Here is a 21,825-nt window from a genome sequence, read left to right on the forward strand (position 1 = left end):
TTTGAATGAATGAATGGAGGTTACCCACTGCTCCATGCTCACAGGGCACAAACAGGGCTTCAGTGCAAAGAGTTGCCCAAATGCAAAGTCAATACTCCTTTAATATGGTTCTGTGGTCATGAATGATTTGTTTCTTAAAACTCCATGACTTGACTACTGAGCTCCCTGAGCACAATGTCAGTAATACCGCTGGCTGAGTCTGACCTGTTAATCCAGATCTTAATTGGTGCCAAGGAACCAAAGAGACAAATCACCAAGTGTCCCCTGCGATGGAGCCTACAACTAGCAGGCTGCAGTAGTTCGTCTCGACTCGGTGGCGTAATAAGTAGAATATTGAAGGAAATTGTTCGACAAACCACAGATGGCTACTTGGAGGGAAGAAAAAAAAGCAATAATAATAATAATAATCGAGGTCGCCGCCGCCATGTGTGTTATATTCCATTATTTGAGGGGATTTGGTGGGAGGATGGGAGTCTGGTTTGGGTGCGTGCGGAGAGAGCGCACATACTGCATGCTCAACAGATGGGTAGAAAAGAGAGAGAGAGAGACGGGGGAAGAGAGAGAGACAGAGAGAGAGAATGCTTGGAGCCTCCTTTACACTCGCGTTGTCGCGTCCCGGTTGTCATTCCCGTTCAGCGTCACCGGAGCCACCTGCTCGCTACCGAGAGAGGACAAGGAACCGTTCTCTCGATAAAAGCCCGCATACTTATCATTTCGCTTAAAACAACACGGAATAGACTGGGTAGGGGAGTAGAAAGAGAGAGAGAAGGGGGTGGTGGGGGGGGAGAGAGATATGGCACCAAGAAGCGGCACTGCGGCAGACGCACGCCAGGGTCGGAGGCGCTACAAACAAAAATCGCCCCCGCAAATAATAAATCGGACCCCGGTGCGTGATCAGGTAGCTTTCAAAAGGGCTTTTCTGTTGCGCGATGAGATGCCAGTACGGATGTTAGTCAAGCAGCCCCCCCCCCCCCCCAACCCCCATCCTCCTCCTCCTCCTTTCAATCCCCAGTGCACGCTCACTGGCGTCTTTGGTACATCCTGGCTCTTTAACATTCAACGGGAGAAAGCACCCACTCAACCAAGCGCACAGTGCGCACAGGGGTGGTGGTGGTGGTGGTGGGGAGGGTTAGAGTGGAAGGAACATCGGCAGCAGCCCTCTAACCGAAACCTATACGTGAATCGGGCCACGGATGAGACATCGTCCTGCCAAGAACCATTTCCAGCCATTAGGGGCACTGTTAAAGAAGCATCCGTGCGGGCGGGAGAAGCTCTGACTTATTAATGTTATTCCAAACTCAAAATGGCATCGTGGAAACCCCCCCGTACAGACACACACACACACGCACGCAAGAAGGAAGAGAAAACCATCATTGTGCGTTGTTGGGGAGGGGGGTGGACGTAAGCATGTGAATGCGTCGAGAAAAGGCGAAGCAGCGTGAAAGATGGAAATAAAAGTGTCTGTGCAGGCTACGTGCGCACGATGTGGTGTGTGTGTGTGTGTGTGTGTGTGTGTGTGTGTGTGTGTGTGTGTGTGTTTCTTTTGGCCACTGCGCAAAGTTACATGTCTGCCAGCGGCTAGAAGCAATCATACAGCTCTGTGTGTGTGTGTGTGTCTCCCACTGAGGGATCCGGCATCCAGGAGGCTTCTGCTGTCCACCTGTGCTCTGTTAATGGTTTGTAATTCAGCTGTTGGGATGTATATTTTTTGAGGGGGGGAAGGAAAGGATTTTCTGTTTACCGTTACTTTTGGTTCACAGATCTCCCACGGATACAACCGCAGCTCCGTCTTGTTGAAACTGCCCAAATAACTGTCCTGTAAGCGTGAGAGCAGTACGCGTCGTGGATCTATAAGCTGGACTTGCAACACAGTGATCCTCACACATGCATGTCAGGAAGGGAAATAAATAAATAAATGAGCCGGCAGACTGCAAAGCAATCTGGCGCAAAAGAAACACTCCAACGAGGTTCTCTTTTTTTTTGGTTTGGTTTGGTAAGAGTTGTGGAGGTAAAGCACGTTACCTGATCGCTGTCAGCAGTAGTTATTTGATGCGACGGCTATTCCCCGATCGGTTCCGTGGATACAAATTAAGTTTCCCATCCATGGCACGTCTCAGATGGAGAAGGAGACTATCATTCATTCACCCTCGCTGCTGCGCGGAAATCTTCTCAGCCACAAATGTTCTCCGCCAGGCATCCCACTTTCTGCGTGTCCGAAAGCGACCAAAAAAAACCAATCAAGTGTCAAAATAAAAAAGAAAGAAAGAGGGAGAAATAGCCGAGGACATGAAATCATAAAGTAGCCACAGATCTAAAGGAAAGAACAGAAGAGAAGAACGCAAATGGAAAAAAAATAAAAGAAGAGGCAAAATGAAAAGAGAGAAAAAAAATAAAAGAAGAAGAAGAAGGGACGTCGTAACTGTAGATGTCCAGTTTAGTTTCAAAGATAAATCCACGTCATATAATCTCCATGGTTTTTGCGCATATAGGCACGCTGTATATTCCAAAGCAGTGGGGAAGGAAGGAAGGAGGACGCGCTCACAGTTAGCAGCGCCGCAGCAGCATCAGCATCAGCATCAGCAGCAGCAGCAGGGGCAGAGTAGGATAACGGCTTTTTTTTCTAGTGATGCCCGGTACTCCAAGTCCAAGGAAGCTCTTCATTTGAAGCATAAGATGAAACACAAGGAGAGAGAGAGACGGAGATAGAGCGAGTGGAAGGGGAGGAGGAGAAGAAGAAAAAAAAAAAAAAAAAAAAGGAGAAAAAAAAAAAAAAGGAAACGTGGAGGAAAAAAAAAGAGAGGAAACAATTCCGTTTTACTGCCCCCCCCTTTTTTTTATTCTCTCCTCTTTATCCCTGTCACGGGGTGTCTGTGGTTCTCTTCGCCTGCTCTGGCATTTGGGTGACGGGTATCCACAGGCAGCGGCTCACAGTCGGGCATCTGGCTCCCCTGCAGTCGCTTCACAAGCGGAGGACAGAGATGCGCGCCCTCGCTGCCCTCCGCCGGGGATCCGTCAGGCGCGTTCACAGCGGAACACCCCCCACCACCACCACCACCATCCTCCCTCCCCTCCTGCTTCTCCTACCCACCACTACCATCCTGACGTCAGCACGCGCAGTTTCCTAAATACAGCACAGATTTTTTTTTTTTGTTTAAAGCATAACGCTGCATGTTTGTCACATGCCTCGAACATTCTCAGCTTGTTTGACTGCTGAGGCTACTTCTGGTGCATTTACAAGTCTTTCATAAGTTGTGACTGGGAAAAAAAAAAAAAAAAACTCCCTTCATCTAAGAGCTAACAGATGCCCTTGTTACCTCTTCCAACCTTCTGCCAGAAATATTGTAAAACATGGCAGAAATCTGGCACCATCCATGCGCTCATTACCAAATCCTGCGAGCTAAAACTCATACAAACATGCAATTATCATCCCTTTCATGCCTTTGGTGTCAGATTCCCTACTTATATCAAGGCGTGCTCCATACAGTAGATGATGTGATTAGACTTTGGAGCTTCTCACTTGCATATATTTGCATAAGAATGAGCAAAAAGTGGTGGGACATCAGTCAACTGGAGAGCTTGTTCTGAAAGGCTCCGGGTTGGAGGAGGAGCAGTTTTCCTTTCGTGGAGACAGATTCCTAACCATCCATATATTCATCCATCATCCATTTTTCAATCTTCTTTACAGTTCTGGAGCTAGTCATCCATTGTCGTGCAGAATTAAACTTATTAAATTAGTCTTACACAATGATTGTTAGAATTTTTGGACTGAATGACTGCTGCGGCTAAGCTGAAGAGAAGCAAAGCTTTTCATATATACATATTTTTTCTCCCCCCTTTAAAGAAGAACTGGGTGCTTTTACACTCAAATGTAGACAAAGACAGCAGAACACTGTGTGAAAATGAAGTGCACATCTCTGAAGACAAAAGTGGACGGTAATACTTTCGCAGCCAGATTTGAAAATTGCGGGCTCATTGAACACGGCCGCAAATGATACAGAGGAAAATAGACGCTATCGTGGGACTGCGTCTGTCAGATTACAGCATTTCAGAGCCTTGCATATTAACCACAAAACCTGCAGGCACTCGGAGTTCTGAGATTTGCCTTAAAAGTGAAGCAACATTTTCTCTCTACAACCTTTTGCGACTCAGTAGGTTGCTAGATTTCCTTTGTGGTTACACGTTTATTTATATGTAAATAGACCCTGGCTTGACTTTCTGGACTTTTTTTTTTTTTTTTTTTCCTGTGACTCTTTGATGTTAAAAAATTTGGTGCTCACTCGCTGCGAGGCTTAGAGAGTCGCAACAGTTCAGTGGTTCGAGAAGCACGCATTGCATTGCAGGCGTGGCCATTTTTTAATTGGTGAATGATGATTTGTGGTTAACACTGCATTAAGAACATTAAATGGCTCCGTACCCTGTGAAATGACAGAACGTATGTGCTTGGTGTCTTTATTTCACTTAGGTCTATTAAAAGTGTTTTTTTTTTTTTCTTTTTTCCTGGATGTACCCTTTGTCAAATGATCTGTCAATGCAAATTCTCTCTCCACTCTACAGCTCTTATAAGAGACTGTCTATGAACATTTTGCTATTCGCCTGAGAGGATTCTGCCGAGAATCAAATTTGTGGGCTCCCAAATTGGACCAAATGAAAGCACAAAGCAGATCAAAAGGCAGACTGTCTGCCACTGTGATAATCCGTCTCATTTATTAGCATTAGAACATGCCATCGCAACTAATTCTGCAAGGACGTATATCGATGGAAAATTCCTCACCTTTAATTCACTTACTGACTGACAGGAATTTCTCTTTAACAATCATCATTTCTCATGAATAAATGAAGAAGAAAAAAAAGGGGGGGGATTCATATAAAGTTAACTATTCTAATAGAAGGCACATACCAGACGATGCTCACACTTTCGTCTCGTCTACGTGCTGAATTCCCAAGATGGTACGCAAACATCAGCCAGCCATGCCATCTTTATATCATCATACATCAACCAGCTGGTAAGACGGCAGCTCAGAATAACATCACTGGAAAGAGGGATTTTTCATCGACTACAACAGCCTACTTTGCATTAGCATTCTTGGCAGAGATTGAATAATCATCATCAGGACTATAAATGCTGCCTTGGGTTGTGCGATGGAGATGTTGGGCAGGAGGTTCAAGCATGTGCTTCTATGCAACAGTAAAGTGGATAAATACTCGATGTAATTTAGGCCACACACATCAAAGCAGACACTTTTTATATATAACACTTACTAGGAGTGCTTTTCATGAACTTATTATGTACCAGCCACTTGTTAAGGGGCCCCTTGAAGTGAATGTGCTCATGTATCGATACTGGATTTGTTAGTTTAGTATTAACCTTTTTTTAAAACATTTTATTGAGATTTTGAATTGGGTTGAGATCCATAACTGTTGTTGGTATGTAAAGCCAAATTTGTACTAAAAATCAGGCTACGGAAATAAATGACAACACTTGTCATATTGCCTGATAATGACCTTGTTACTCAAAATATAAAATGAGAGCAAAGCTGACACAGAGTGACATAATGGAAGCCGGATGATGGAAAGGACTGCTTAAGTTTGCGAAGTTTGTTGCAATTTCAGCACCACGGAGAGCTCATTGAAGCTTTAAGATCTTGCTTTTAGTGGCACACACACTCACACTCACACTCTCTCTCTCTCTCTCTCACACACACACACACTTTAAAAAGAAACAGAAGAGTCCCATACACAAAAAAAACCTTGGAAGGTTTCAGCACCATGGAGAGCTCCATCACTAATTCAGAGAGACATGAAAGGTGATTTGGAGCCGACTTACACGCATTCGGGCATAGATTTAGCCAGTTTCGGGACAGCGCAGAGACTGAGAGCTTCTTTGTATAAGATATTATATTGTATTCAACCAAAGGGAAATTCTCTAAACATAAATTTTGTTCCAGATTTTTTTCTCCTCTGTTGGCCATGAATATTCTATGCAAAGGTTTCCGCAGCATTTGAGAGATTACAGCACTTTTGCACAAACACCGCGTCCCTTTTGCTCAGCTCTAATTCAGAGCTGACATTATCGTCCATGTGTACGGCATCTTTATGACCCTGAGAATTAGCTAAACCTTGAACAAAACCAAAGATTCTTCAGCATTTAAGGAAAACTCTGTTTTTATGAGTTTCAGCAAATGAGATTTTAAAGAAGTAGCGTTTTCAGGGACCTTGCTGTTTCATGTAAATGACTTGAATAAATGACTCTCGCTCGTTCCTGGTCTTTCTCGTTCACATTCGGTAATCTGCATTATACTTTAGCAGCAGTAACAATCCCACAGTGCTGAAGTTGACCTGCACCTCTGGTGGCCACGCTTCGGAAAGCAGCTAGGTCAAGCTTTGTACTGTTCATGCAACTGCATGTATGTTCTATGTGTACGTACACATCAGCGCAAGTCAATGGGGCCCCTTGACCTGATTAGCTGACATCTGCTGTGGCCAGAGGGAGTGTTCCTGTACAGACACTATAGGAACAACCAGTATAAGAAACATCCGAAGCTGGATTACAACATCAACCACGAGTGTGTCATGCCTCTCAGTTAGAAACATCAAGCAGCTAATCGGAGGATCGTTGCTCTGGTGTGCTGTATTTGCATGCTAGGTATGCACAAATATTTATGGATGTTGAATATCTGCTTGTGTAAATAAAAGTCAGCCTCACTTGCATTTGCGATGAAAACAAACAGGGTCAGTTATTAAGACTTTGTGTATTCTTGGTATGTATAGCTTCTACGTTCAACCTTAAGACTCGTTTTGAAAGAAAAAAGCCAAAAGGCATAAAAAGCCCCACAGCTCTACAGCTCATCCCTTAATCAGAACAACTGTAATTTTCTACTCGTCCTCACTGTATTTTTTTTAAAACGCCTGCCTTGTCAGAAAATTGTATTGCCTGTGTTTGATTAATTTGTTCGAGGTAAATGGCTCCAGAACAATAGCCTATTTGATTCGCTTCCCACGAATAAGGGAATGTAAGGGCAGGCCAAAGCTTCAGGGGGAAATTTGCATTGTCACAATTGTTTTTCAGTTTCCTTTTTTTTCTTCCTCTACACTTTTCTAGTATTGGGGTAAACTCTGAGCCCTATTGAATTCCAGTCACTTTGACAGCTTGCTAAACACAACCGGTCTGTCACTTGAGGTGTGCACTTTCCTTGCGGTTGGTGAAGCATCAGCTGTTTGAATGTCCATACTTATTTTTTTGCCTTTCGGACTCTCTTTCTGAAGTTTACCTGTGCACCAACTTCGATTTCATAATGTTGTCACGCTGCCTTTATTTCGGAATTCACACTTCCCAGGGCTACACTTCAGTGATCCTCTCTTTTCTGTGTTAATGCATCTCTACCCTGCTTATATTTCAAATCAAGAGAGAACAGAGTGTTGTGCTTCAGGGATGTTATGCTGAGGTAAATCCAAACACGACAAACATCTGAATAAAACATCCCCAAATGGCTAAAAAAATAAATAAAAAAGCCCACACTTTTATTTCTTCAATTTCCTTAAATCTGTAAATGTGCACACGTATATGGGGATAATTAAGTTCCCTCTTACACGTCTGTGTTCGCGTGTAGCCGTATACGTGGACGCCAAAATAAATTTGGGGGGCGTACGTGCTTGTTTGTGTGTGTTTGTCTAATGCTCAGCCTACTGAATCCTCAGAGGGGTGGGAGCTTGGAAAAAAGCAGTGGTCCATGAAGCTAACTAGAGTTCCTCCCTGATCAAATGTGACAATTATGATAGTGTTCCTTGGTACAAAACTCCCCTCTGGCTCCCCCATCCATTCCTTTCTCCTCTCTCCTAATGCCACCTCCTCTTTCCATCCTTTAGTTGCTGCCCTTTTCTCTTACATGCAACCGGTACACTGTTTTTTTTTTGTTTGTTTTTTGTTTTTTCATCTGAATTGCTCTTTTTCCCTTGCGCCAAACATTTTTTTCCCTCCAATTTTACCTCCCTTTGCCCATTTCATCCCTAGACTCTCTTCTCCACCTGCATTAATCTTCATTTCAGTTCTCAATATCACACTCGTGTCTCAACAGACAACTTACCAATACGATTTATTCACACAGATGGAAATCTACAAGTACAAAACCTGACTATGCAAAAAAAAATAGTAAAAGAAATGTTGAAATAGAGTAAAAAGTAAAAGAAATGATTCATTCTCAGAGATTTGTTCAATAACCGTGTGAGCAATGTCTGTGTTTTACCAATAACTCTAAAGCTGCAATTGACAAGACCTTGCAATTGGCTTTTATATCCTAGAACCACGCGAATGACTTTTTTTACTACTTTCTTCAAAGTCAGAAGTTTACAAACACTAAGATTACTACACTTCAATCTATTTAGGAAAGCCCAGATGATGATGTCATGGCTTTGGAAGTTCTTGATAGGTTAATTGACAACATTTGAGTTAATTGGAGGCACACCTGTGGATGTATTTTAAGGCACACCCCAAACACACTGCTTCCTTTTGTAACAACATGGGAAAATCTAAAGAAATCAGCCAAGATATCAGGAAGAGAATTGTGGACCTCCACAAGTCTGGTTCATCCTTTGGTGCAATTTCCAGATGCCTGAAGGTTCCACATACATCTGTTTAAACAATTATATGCAAGTATATATATGTCCAGTCATCATACTGCTCAGGAAGGAGACGGGTTCTGTGTCCCAGAGATGAAGTGTTGTGGTGAGAAATGTGTCTATCAGCCCCAGAACAAAAGCAAAAGACCTTGTGAAGATGCTGCTGAAGTTGGTAAGAGAGTGTCATTATCCACAGTGAGACGAGTCCTGTACCGACATGGACTGAAAGGATACTCAGAGAGGAAGAAGACATTACTCCAAAAGCAGTATAAAAAACAGCCTGATTACAGTTTGCAAATGCACACAGGGATAAAGACCCAAAACATTTGACCGAAGTCACAGTTTAAAGGCAACGCTACCAAATACTAAGAAAATGTATGTAAACTTCTGACTTTGAAGATACAAAAGAATAAAAAGAATCTCTTAAAAAATCTCCTCTCCCATTATTGTGGCATTTAGCAAATACATATAATTTTTGTAATCCCAACTGACCTACAACATGAAAAGTTTAGTCACATTTAATGTCAGACAGTGAGGGGGAAAAAAAAAAAGAAAAGTTATGTCTTTTTATACAATGTACGTAAACTTCTGGTTTTAACTGTATAATGTTCACTGTGTTCTCTGTCTGCCAAAAATACAAACTACTTCCTCATTTTTTAAAGCTTTAACGTCACTCCTTTTCAGAGAACTAATCATATAAAAGACAGCACTTATCATGCTCCTGAAAATGGAGGACAAGATTTCAAACATGTCATTTTGGTGCCTAAACTTAAACAAGACTTTACAGTCATCATGGCTAAAGGGTCAACCAAACATGTGATATCTTTCTAATCCTAAACACACAGTGTTGGTGCCTAAACTTAACCAAACAAATGGAAAATGAAACTGAATAGTATTCCCACATAGGCTGTCAACTCTGGTCTGCTGAAGCAAAGCCTTGTTGCTGATTTTTGCCTCCATCATGTGATCTTTCAAAATAGAAGCCTGTCCTACTGTGCCTCAGTCTTACCTTTCAGTGAGAGAAAAATATAAATTATTTCAAAATACAAATGAGAATGTAGTTGAGTTGTACAGGAGCATCAGTTTTGGGGAAAGCGGTTGATGTCAGCACGTTATTATTTGCTACATGAAAGGTTAAAGAGAAGCACATCAAAGTCGGTTTACCCATCATGCAGAGTGCATGCGTGGAAAAGTTTTGTAGCTCCAGAGGGAGCTGCCCAAAGTTCTGTCAGACCTTATCAAGTGACATTCACTTGAGGCAATATTGAGTGGGGCTGAACACTACAAGTTTGGAAATAAAAAAATAAATAAAAATGGAGGTGTACTATTAGAAAGAAGTGACCTTAGCAGACCTCTGCAGCACACTCCTCATCTTTGCTTGAGGCTCACGCACACATGCTAAACACACTCAAATCTCCAAACTGAGCTACTGGCAGTGAAGCTGCACTGTGGGTAATGTTTTTGCTACTTTTTTAACTAACTGTCCATCATGAGTCTGACAAAGTTGGAGTACAGCGTGGAGCAGCATTTTAAAGTCCCCCTCTGGTTATTGACTAAACTTTTAGAAACTCCTCCCCACATGTCAAAGTTACATATCTAGAAGTTGTTCTTTTCTTCCATGAAAATAATTCCTTGCTGCCTTAAAATGTCATAAATACAACTCTATACCTATGCTTTCTCTCGAATGTGCAGATGTATAAAGTTGCCCCCTCTCCACACTCGCTGCAGCTGACACCACCTCCCCTACAGGTCTTCTCAACTCCTGTAAAACCACTCTACACAATATTAAGTAGTGATATTGGGGTTTCATTAGCCATACCTGTTTGACCTGGAAAGTGATTCTGAAGTTGAAAAAAATAACAGAAAGCCCTACTCTGCAAATTGGCAGGATTGGTGTCGGGCTTTGTTCTATGCATGACACCACTAAAGTCTGATCCCATCGTGTTGAGACTGTCATCTGTACACTGCAGTGTTAAGGTGGAAGTGCTCAGCCATGGTGTTGACTGCTAATTTCACTCATATTGTGCCTTCTAGCATATTAAAAACCATCATATAGACATGTTAACATGATAAAACAAAACCTTGATTTTTAAAGTTTCTCCAAAGTGTTTACAATCACCCCTGGAGTTTACACAGATGTCTGTATGAAAGTTAATCCATCCATCCATCATCTATACGCCGCTTAATCCTCACTGGGGTCATGGGGGGCTGGAGTCTATCCCAGCTGACTTAGGGTGAAGGCAGGAGACACCCGAGTCACCAGTCTATCACAGGGCTACACTTAGAGACAGACAACCAAGCACACTCACATTCACACCTACGAATAATTTAGAATCACCAATTAACCTCAACATGTTTGGGACCATGTGGGAGGAAGCCGGAGAACCCGAAGAGAACCCACGCAGCACAGGGAGAACATGTAAACTCCACGCAGAAAGATCTAGGGTGTCCTCACCGGGACACGAACCCGCGACCTTCTTGCTGCGAGGCAACGCTTATTAAAACATTTTGCTCAAAATCACAAATGTTACCTACAAAGTACCATTGTGTAGGGTAACTGCCACAATCAGTGGGATTCATCCTCGTAATCGTTGTAACAGTTGTTGTTTCTGTGGTTAAAAGCGGCGGACCAACCAACAAAAGAGTTAGTCAAATTACGTTCAACAAAAGACTCTATTTTCCAAGGCTGCTGCAATATTTAACAGAGGCATGTTTTTACATTTTTACCTGAAATGCCTCACATCATTGTGACAAATGTTTTTCTTCCCCATCACTATGTAGCTTCTGCATCATCACATCAATCATATTTGGTTCCAGTCTTTGGTCCGCTGCACTCAATGCTGCAGTTTTAGGACACGGCAGCTGCAGCAGAGTCTGACTTGGTTCAGTGTAAAAGTTTCCAAAGACCTAAGTCTTAAAGGATGGGAGCACATCAAAATGAGGACAAAACTAAAGGTGGTTTGCAAAGTTTTGATGGCATCCCATAACAGCAGTAGCACCTATAGAGAAAACACAGGTGTGCGCTATTCGTTAGCAGAGAGCTTTTTAACATCTACTGTCCTTGTAGCTGCTGAATACACTCATGAAGCTCAAAACTCAGGATTAAAAAAATGAACTTAAATGTCAGTTTGAGTTTTTGAAGGAAAATTAATTGTTTCGATTAATTAGTTTTAAAAAAGTCAGTTCAAAAGTCATTAGTGGCAGCCTTACAACATCCTCTGATTCATGCGGAGCTGCTGCTGGGCCTTTTCGCACAATGACGTCTGTAATAACACTAAATCTCCACCTGTTACCAAACACAGCTCCCAAGTATTTGCACTGTCTGGGTGACTTCAGCACTTACACCGTGAATTATTTGATAATTGATTCTGTCACGCCAGTCTACATATTCTTGCATTATGGGTCCATGTAATCGGTGTGACTCACCAGGAAAAAGAGGAACATTTTTTCCAAGATGGTATATTTACCACCCAAATCATCTGAGGACATTAAAGGACACAGGCATGCAGCGAGCCAGGGGAAGTACAAAGACAGGGAGCTCTTATGAAACGGCAAAATTTATCCACAATTATTCTTACGGCTTAATCTGCAGTTTTTTTTTTTCGGGACAATTCTGTGCCTATTAATCTCTGTCTTTTCGTTCTTGTCTCATCCCTTTCCGAGCATCCAGGGTTGGCTGCGCCCATGATGGTGAGTCAACAAAGTGAAGCTCATCATGAGGCAGCCAGGTTCTATATGTGTAATAAATCACTCCTATACGGGGTAACATGTGAGCGGCGCACATACCCACACGCTACCACCCTCCCCTTCAGCTTCGTCGTTAAATTTTCAGAATTATCTGAGGGAGAAAATCTTTTCCTTCAACTGACAGAGACGGATCGCGGGCCGACTGTGGGCCTCCTCTCAGCCCACCTACAGTATAACTTCTCTGTGGTCGTCTTGGTCCATCTATGCCGCCCCTCTCGCGGCTCTCCCCCCCCGCCGCCCCCTTCGTGGACATCTATCACCTCTCCCCGGCCTTCTTCTCATATATCTCCCCTGGTCCCTCCATCTCATCTCTCTGTCTGCTCTCCGTCTCTCCATCCCCCTGCCCATACATTTAAGAGCAGCTGAAGCCCACAGCAGACCACACTTTGTTGCCCCATCCATCACGACTGACTGTGGGCCAAACAGGTCTAAGAAGAAAAAAAAAAAAAAAGAAGCTATGATTTAAGTCTACCTTGCTCTTAGCCTGCCGGGCTACTCTGTGGTGGCCCTGCTGTGGTTCTTAGATATAAAAAACACTTGAAAAGAATTCTAAAGTTCAGCTACTGTAATCTTTGTTTCGGCTTTGCAAATAGCTTTTTGCATAATTTTGATTTTTCTCCATCGATTGGCGAGAAATAATCAATCAAGACAAATACTTTCAAGCGTCTTTTCAGAAAATGCTAATAGGAAACACGAACCGAGAGCAAATCTATTCATTCAATTCCGTTCCTGAGCAAACACTGGGTTGCACGTTTTCTATGATATGTACAGAGTTGGCCACAATGAACACTGGGTGACTGCAGTGACTGACTGCAGTCTGGCCCCTTTTGTGTACAATTCGTTCCTCGTAGACGACTAACAGTCTTTAATTTTTAATTGTCGCTACAGCATTGCATGGGAGAATCAATTACGATTGGCTTGAAGGCGTCGTCAGTGGCTTGAATACATAAAGTGTCAAATGGTCTTTAACAGGGATCATGTGGTCGGTATAGACAGCTGCTGTAGATCTAACATCACTCACATCTCTTCTGATCCATGACTGCACTTGGCACAAAGACACAAAATGAAGGGACATTTGGAAATAGATTTTTACATGATGCAGACCTTGCAAGTGTCTCTCTCTTTTCCAAACTGATGAGTTTTCAGACATGTGATTCCTTCTGATAACCATACATGGATCAGAGAACCATAGTTTTGTATGTAGCTACCGACCAGCCACGTCTTGTATGAGGTTTCTTTTTTTTTTAACAGACAATAAGCATTTTTAGAAGGAGCTGTTTTTACCTTGACATGTTTCGACCGTCACTTCCTCAGAAACGTCACTGACGTCTGTGGTGACGTGTCGTCATCAGCTGGTGGTTTCCTGGAGGCGTGACCCACCTGGCCATATATCAGACTCGCCTTCTGCCGCCCTGTGGTCTTTGCAGGAGACCATCCCATGTGTGGGACAGCATGAATGCCCCCTCATCACGGTTCATGGTGTCTTTGGCTCGCCTCCTGATTTCCTCCTTGATCCAACTTTTAAATGTGTTGCTCTCCGATGCTGATCTTTGTCCCAGTCCATGATGTGGTTGATTCTGTTGCAGTGGTCTGATATGGCTGATTTTAGGTTCATCGATTCTGCTTTTTCATTTTGTGATCCTGTGAGTAGTCCTGATGCCAAGTGGGTCACGCCTCCAGGAAACCATCAGCTGATAAAAACACGTCACCGCAGACGGACAGTCGAAACATGTCAAGGTACAAACAGCTCCTACTTAAAAATACTCATTGTCCGATTTAAAAAAAACAAAGAAAAGAAACCTTATACCTCTAATCAGAGTAGACAAAATGAACCTAATCACACAGTCATGTCTTGTGTTTCACTTGCACAACCCAAAGTGTTTTTTCTTGGCAGCTGGGATTAAGCCTCATCTTCAACAAACATGTTTAGCACGCGAGAGCTACTGACTGGGGTTCCTGGGGACCTCATGAATAAAGCATACCATGAGAAACAATCATCACAGCAAAATATAAGCTTTCTTCTGCAAACATTAGCGTGTATGTAACTGCTCTCACTGCGGGTAAAAACCAAAACAAACAAGAGATTAAGATTGTTTTAAGAAAGTTACTGCTAATTTGCATATCATCTAAAAGGTAAAACAAATTACAAGAACACAGTCGTGCTTAAAGCTGCAGTAGGCGGATATCTGGAAAACAAAAATATACATCCCTCCCCCTACAGCTCTTCCCTTTATGTTTTAAGCCGATCCCATGTGCTTTGAGCTACAAGTCAACATTCATTAATGGCTTCAAACTTCAACCTCCTGATTGGAAGTCTTCCACCTAACTCATTGAACCACCAAATGCTACTCTCAGTATGGATTTATAGATTTTCTGAAGTCTCAAAATAGAGCCAGGAAGTACAGAAGTGAGTTACAAGATGCTGCCCAATGATGCCAAAGAATTACTGCCTAACTCAGCTTTAAAAGCTTATTTTCCATCCTTTAATCCTAGTTTCTTTATTTGTTTTTCAGGATTTATTTTTATATTTTTTCATTTCATTGTTGCCCAACATAGTCAACACCGATGTCATGAAAAAATATATTAGAGAGATATATTCCATCGCTCTCGGAAGCCTTTTAAAAAATTCTTCACCCTTTATCTCTACAGCCTCAAACATGGTCTTCCCCACATTCACATCATGTCCTCATCATGCTCCGACTGCCAATCATACACATGACACTCTATTCGAGCCTCATCTTGTATAATGGAACGTAAATGTTTGATTTGCCGGTCATAAAACGCGTTATCGTAAAGTTATTATTGCATTCCAGACTTTGAACATCGTCTTATTTTAGAACGAGCCGTATTTCGGGTCGTAGACGGAGCATATGAGGGAATCTGTGTCTGTCTCTTCAAAAATGACTGACGGGGTGCTCCTATCTGATCGTGTGTGATACATGAAATTAGGAGCCACGGGAAAGACGAGAGCAATGAATAGTTCCATCCAATAAAACAGAAATGGGTGCAGTTGCCTGGGGTCTACCAGGACCCTAAAAAGCACAGATTAAAACAGACAAAAAAAACTCGATATGAAAAAAAAACAGGAGTGATAAACTAAGGTACTTCTGAGACATGACAGGAAAAAAAACAAAGTCTACCTCCTGGGTCAGTGGGTGCTGCAGTGGGAAGGATGAAAGTTAAAAGCAGTGACAGTGACTCAGTTCCCCCGAGTGTCCACCTTCACTAACAGCCAAGACTGCAAAGTTCAAAGTCAGCCCAACTGCTACCTTTAGCTTAGCAAGGCTTCAGCAGAGGAAGCTCCCAGAGAGCTGTCATTCTGTTGCGGTTACTCAGGATCAATAAATACTATAAATGAATGACTGTGATTAACTAATTCCAAAAAAGTGCATTTGCTTACCTTTAAAACATCACTGGCTCTCATAAAAGAGAAAAAAATTCTGCAAAACTCATCAGACTGTTTCTGCATTATGATAGCGGGCGTATACCTGTGACCGCACCGCTCGCCAGACATGATCCTAATTACGCCGCAAGAAATACGAGGCTTTGTTGCCTTCCATCACCATGAGGTGGGCAGAGGGAGGCAATGAATAATACCTGGCGTGACAGTAGTGATGACGCCTGATCTTGCCCTCCAGGAGATAAGTTAGCAATTTCATGCCAGCAGAAAACACCCATCACCATTAGAGAGCTCCACTCACTGAGGAATTGCTGCTATTTCCATCATTTTGACAATACCAACAGGGAATCAAGATGAGAGTGAGATTGCCTGCTCTGCTGGGATGGAGAGAGTCGGACAAACGCTGGATTCATGGGAGTCTCGCGTATCAGAGGTGTTTAGTAAAGCGATCCCGATGGCGAGGGAGAAAGTTTTCTCTCGGTTTAAACTTTGATTGAAAACGAGATGCGTTTTTTTTGAAAACAACTGGAACCAGGTTCACCAGCGTCGGCCGCATAGCAGCTACTAGTTGCTCATCTCTGTCTCTGTGTCCTGTCTTAGATTTTGATCACACTCCCTCTTTCTGTTTTGCTCCTTCCTTGACTCCTTGCTGCTCTGCGTTTAGCCTCAAGACAGGTCTTCAATGGGCTCTTAACTAAATGTGATCTCGGCTGGGGCCATTGTTGAGAGCTGGGCCATGGCATAGACAGCACGCTCCAATAAGCACCACAAACACTAAAAGGTAAAGGCCGTGGCCCTGAGTCCCAAGTCTATTTGGGATTGTGTGTACGAGACGGGAAGAAGGCAACACAGGGGAGACGGGAAAGCAAACACTATTATCAATAATGTTACACAGATATACTTTACAAGCTTTTCAATGTACCCTGCTGCATGAATATGAATGCGTAACCCTGCATACCCTCGATCATTGTTTTCCCTCAGCTAGACAGTGTTATATAAGTCGTATAACATGATAGTAACAAGCACATGCTGCGCCGGTAATGAATGTACACTTTGTCTGCATGAGGAACACGAGTTAAACTCCCGCTGCACACCCTGTTCTTAGAGGAAACTTCCATTTTGGCTCAATTTTAGCCTCTAACAGTCCATCCATAATTCATACGTGTGGTATCTTTTAATAGCAGGGCTCAAAAAGAATCACAGCAAGTGCTCAGTGACACAGAAAAAAAGAAAAGAAAACACGGCGCAAACGCTGAATGCAATTTTACACGCAGTGTTCAGTGGGTCATGAAATATTTAAACACACACTCATATGTATATCTATATCTATATATATGTTTTTGTTGGGCAGATAGGAAACAGGTTCAATGAGGATAACATACTGTCGCATCACCAGCCGGACGTTCATGACCCCAAAAGCACGAGAGAAAAGAAGAAGAAGAAGGAAAAAAAACGTCCAAATAGCGCTGGTGGTAGACTGCAGTAAAAATTAATTATTTACAATCTGCTTTTTTTTTTCTTCTTAGTTTTAAGTCTGAAAGGCTTTGAAGGCAACTTGCTGCCCGTTTGTCTTTTGGGTATTTCTCTTGCTTTTAGATATTGACTCTGGGACACTGCAGTAACCGGTTCTGTAGGCTGCAACACATGTTGTACATCTGAACATGTTTAATAAGGAAGCTGATGTTCATCTCTCAGGCCAGATTGATTGCAAATTAAGAGGAAATGCGGAGAAAAATGCATGTTAGCGTTATATCAACACAAATAGCAGATGGTGCTAATTATCCAATTGGATGCCACTAAATATTTGAAGAAGAAGTCAAGAAAACATGAACTAGTTAAAAGAGTGCCAGTCAAATCTTAAATCAATAAATAAATAATGATTGAAATTTAGCATTTATGTTTTTTTCTCCGATCTGTTTCCATTGTCGTATTTCGTTTTAACTCATTTTTATTTTGTTAATTTTTTATTTTTTTTATTCTATTGTTTGTTTAAATGAATCTGCGCTAATTGGAAATGTACATAAAATCTGCTCTTTTTTTGTTTGTTTGTTTAAGGTCACAACAGATGGATATGGATCCAGTTCTAAGTAGTTTTAAGAATTTCTTTGTAATAGGACAATGGTATGAAGTTGTTAGCTGTACCTTTACATGTTTCCCATCTGTCGCCTTCTTCAGAAGTGTCATCTGACGTGTGTGACGCGTCTTTATCAGCTGTTTTTCCCAGGTGTGGCCAAACTGACAGTTCCAGTGGGTGTGTCAGTTTGGCCACACCTACCGCCGCCCCGGGAGCACAGCAGCACAGGGGCCCAAGAGAAGGAAAGAACCAACACCCCAACAGACGCTACGGAAGCCGCGCGAACCGAGCTCAATAACTTCAAGGAACCACCGCATCCAGCGACCCTACTCAGGCCCCACAAAAAAGAAAAAAAAGAAACCACAACAAGACCCAAAAAAGCAAAAAAAAAAAAAGACAAACAAAAAAACCCCAAATCAGAAAAATCAAAGCACGACAAGCAGGAGAAGAATGCAAAAAACGCCAAAAACACAAGGACCAAACGGACAAAACCAACACAACCACCAGAACGGCCACACCGGCCAAAAACAGCAAAAAAAGACAAGACACACACGTCAGATGACACTTCTGAAGAAGGCGACAGATGGGAAACATGTAAAGGTACAGCTAACAACTTCATACCATTGTCCTATTACAAAGAAATTCTTAAAACTACTTGTACTTTGAGGACAAAATGATCGTCTTTGCTACATTATGGATCCTGTTATATTCCTGAGGTTATGGAATTACAACAGTTACTTTTATTATGATTCATGTCCATTCACATAAATTGGTGCCCGAGCTGCTTCAGTCAAAGTTGGTGCACTTAGATGCAACAAATAGGGGATCAGACATGGAAGTGTTCCTTAGAAGAAGAAGAAAAAAACAGTAAGAGCGGCATTATCTCCATGGAGTACTTGTAGGTATTATGTCTGTGAGAAACCCTTGAAGCCTGGATGTCATGACAACAAATGTTTTGACGAGTAAATGCACCCAAAGTGGCATCCTTTGGGTGGGGGTGTCCTTTGAAAACTCTGTCATGTTTTTTTTTTTTTTTGGAGATCAGCTCGTGCTTTTTCTGACATTTTATTTTCTCTTCGTTAAAAAAAAAAAAAAAAGACATCTAAACAAACTTTCACAATCAGGAGCAGCTTTCACAGTAATTCGCTGCCTTACAGTTCAGTAAACCATAACACTCTGAATACCACTAATTCCCACTTACAAACCAATATGTATAAGCACAGTCTGTCTGCTGTTTTTACTAATGCGCACACATAAATAATGCATCCCTAAAATGAAAGTCAGATCTCAACAAGGCGCACACAGATGCATATTTTACACTCACGCTAAAATGCAAAACATCCACCTCATGCATCACTACTTCATTTATGATATGCAGATGAGATTCTTTTATTTTACAATTTAACACAATCATATTAGATCAGTCAGCCATGTCATAACTTCCAAAGACCCATTTAGTCAGGCTTGGCTAGTCTGCAACTAACTTCCGAAGTTGCCGTATCCTGAACTTGATGAACTTGTTACCATACTTAAGCTTCATTCATTTTTTATCTGCTCCTCTTCCAAAATCTGTGATGCCGGCCGTCAATGAGCGCCACTCCACCTGTTCCCCTCAGTCGAACACGTTTTGTTTACTTGTTGATACCATAAAAGCATCTGTTTTGTGACACTAAATGGAGTTTTACGACTTTACATCATGCATTTATTATTCTTGTGAAATTCTGCTGATGCGGCACTCGCAACTTTGTGATTTGCTGGAGAAAAAAAAAGGGGAAGAAGAGAGGTTCATGTATTATTAATACTTACAAATGTCAGGAAGAAGAAAAGAAAGCAGGAATCCTGAATCTTGTCCTTAAAGCATGTGTTGCTATCTGTGCTGCTGACTGCAGTGTTCCGGCTGATATGTACACAGTGGCAAAATAAAAGAAAGAGCTGAGTAAACAAGAGGTATAAAATAAAAAAGAAATGTGAAAGTGCACCGGTTTTTCCTGGCGTGGTCTCCTGTAGGTCCACTCAAGCTCTAAAAGCTTAACTGTAATGACAGAAAATACACAGTGTTCTGAGCATTACCACTGTGAAGGGTATAGTCTTGTCCTCCCGACTGAGCTACAGAGCCTGTCTGGCAGCTCCCGCTGTAGCAGTTTGTGGCTTCCCTGTGCCCTAATTAGAGTCTTAATTCTGTTATCTTAATGTTTCCTTTAACTTGTGCTCATGTCCTTTTATTTTTCCTTATCTGAATTTCAATACATTATACATAATGATCTATCTGGGGTCTTCCCAGATGTCCAGTCTTTTTTATTCTTGTATAACAGCACAACCCAGGTGGGCATTGTTACCTTAACTCACCTTTGCTTCTCTTATACTCGCCTCTGATGCACTGCTTTTATAACTCAAACTGCTACATGTATCTCATATATTGTCCAATATAGTTTGTCTGCAGCAGCTTGTTATGCCAATTATGATACGTTCTCTTAATGAAGCACTCGCTCCTGACTAACAGCCTTTGACATGCAGCACACAGAAGCAACTAAAAGACTATATCTCTTTCAGCTATGCTCATGTCATAAGGAAACTAATACTTCAGACGGACAATCCAACAATCAGTCACAACATTAAAGTCACTGACAGGTGAAACATTAGTCACCGAAATTGCTCTGCTGGTTAACCTTGAGTCAAGCCATTCATTTGGATGCTACCTTGACACACATGACCCACCCAAACATTGCTGCAGATCAAGCATGTCGCCCATATCAACAGCACTTCCTGAAAGTAGCAGCGGGACATTATACTTTATACAACAACATACAACCCCAAAAACCACTTCAGAACAACTCAGGGAACACCACAAAAAGCTTAAGATGTTGACCTAGCATCCACACTACTCAGATCCCAATCCAATTAAGCATCTACTGAGTGCGGCGGAACAAATCCGATCCACGGAGGCTGCACCCTGCAGCCCACAGGACCCAAAGGCTCTGCTGCCAACCTCCTGGTGTCAGACACCACAGGACACCCCGAGGGGTTTTGTGTCCATGCCCCAGTGGGTCAGAGCTGTTTTGGTGGCACAAGGGAAACCGAGATAACATTAGGCAGGTGGTTTTATTGTTGTGGATAATCGTTATATATCACCATTAAATAATGGATGTATTAGATTGAGCAATGTCTTTGGCTGATAAGCGGGTTTGGTTTTTGTTATGTTCTTGTTTTCTGCAGCTTTGAAAGTGGACTTGTAATTACTATAGCTCAGATATAATATTAAAAGTGACACAAGACACATATGCTTTAAGCTAAATGTAGCATTAACATGCTAAAATGCTCCCAATCTCAACATGAACAAGCCAGTGTCAAACAGGTTTGATCAAAAGTCAGATCAACAATGTCTAGCTGTCTAGATGGCAATCCATCCAATATTTGCTCAGAGTTTTCATTCAAAACCTCAGACATCAACCTGCTGGTGGTACCAAAACAAGAGGATCAGAAATGTCAGTAGTGTTCAGCCTCAGGGAACCATGAATGTCCCTGTTTCACCTAAAGCCATCAACAGGATGGTGAGCTATTTCCTTTGACAAGTCAAAAATATTTACAGAGTGTGAGAGAAAAAGTCAGAGGACAGCTAACATCATTAGTAATCCTCTTCTGGGGACTGTAAGTGTCAGTACAAAGTCCCACTGTTATCCATTCAATATTCATTCAGATATTTCAGCCTGGATCAAAGCGGTGGACCGACCATTTGGACTATCCGTAAAGCCATGCCACTGGCATGGCTGAAAACAAGCAGCAAAACAAACTGACCTCAAAGAAACTGTGTCTTCTGTTTTCTTCTTGCAGTCAATATGGGAAAAATAGCTGGAGGCGGCAATATTGTTTGATGTTATGCAGGTAGAGAAGCTGGAAAATATTCTGTAACAGTATGATGATTTTCTAAGAAAGATAAGGTGAGAAGGTACGCCGACAATCCATTGACTGACTGCTTCCGTTATAAAAAAAATTA

General features: G+C 42.1%; 1 protein-coding gene across 1 annotated transcript in view; it reads right to left on the minus strand.

The window, feature by feature from the left end:
- The window catches only part of adgrb2 (adhesion G protein-coupled receptor B2), a 231,877-nt gene extending 229,804 nt beyond the window's left edge, over positions 1-2,073 (minus strand). The window contains exon 1 of the mRNA XM_008282724.1: positions 2,023-2,073. The gene's annotated coding sequence lies outside the window, so the exon portion shown is untranslated. The remainder of the gene's footprint in view (positions 1-2,022) is intronic.
- Between the last annotated feature and the right edge of the window lie 19,752 nt (positions 2,074-21,825).

Source organism: Stegastes partitus, unplaced genomic scaffold, assembly GCF_000690725.1.
Source record: "Stegastes partitus isolate 25-593 unplaced genomic scaffold, Stegastes_partitus-1.0.2 Scaffold282, whole genome shotgun sequence".
NCBI lineage: Eukaryota > Metazoa > Chordata > Actinopteri > Pomacentridae > Stegastes > Stegastes partitus.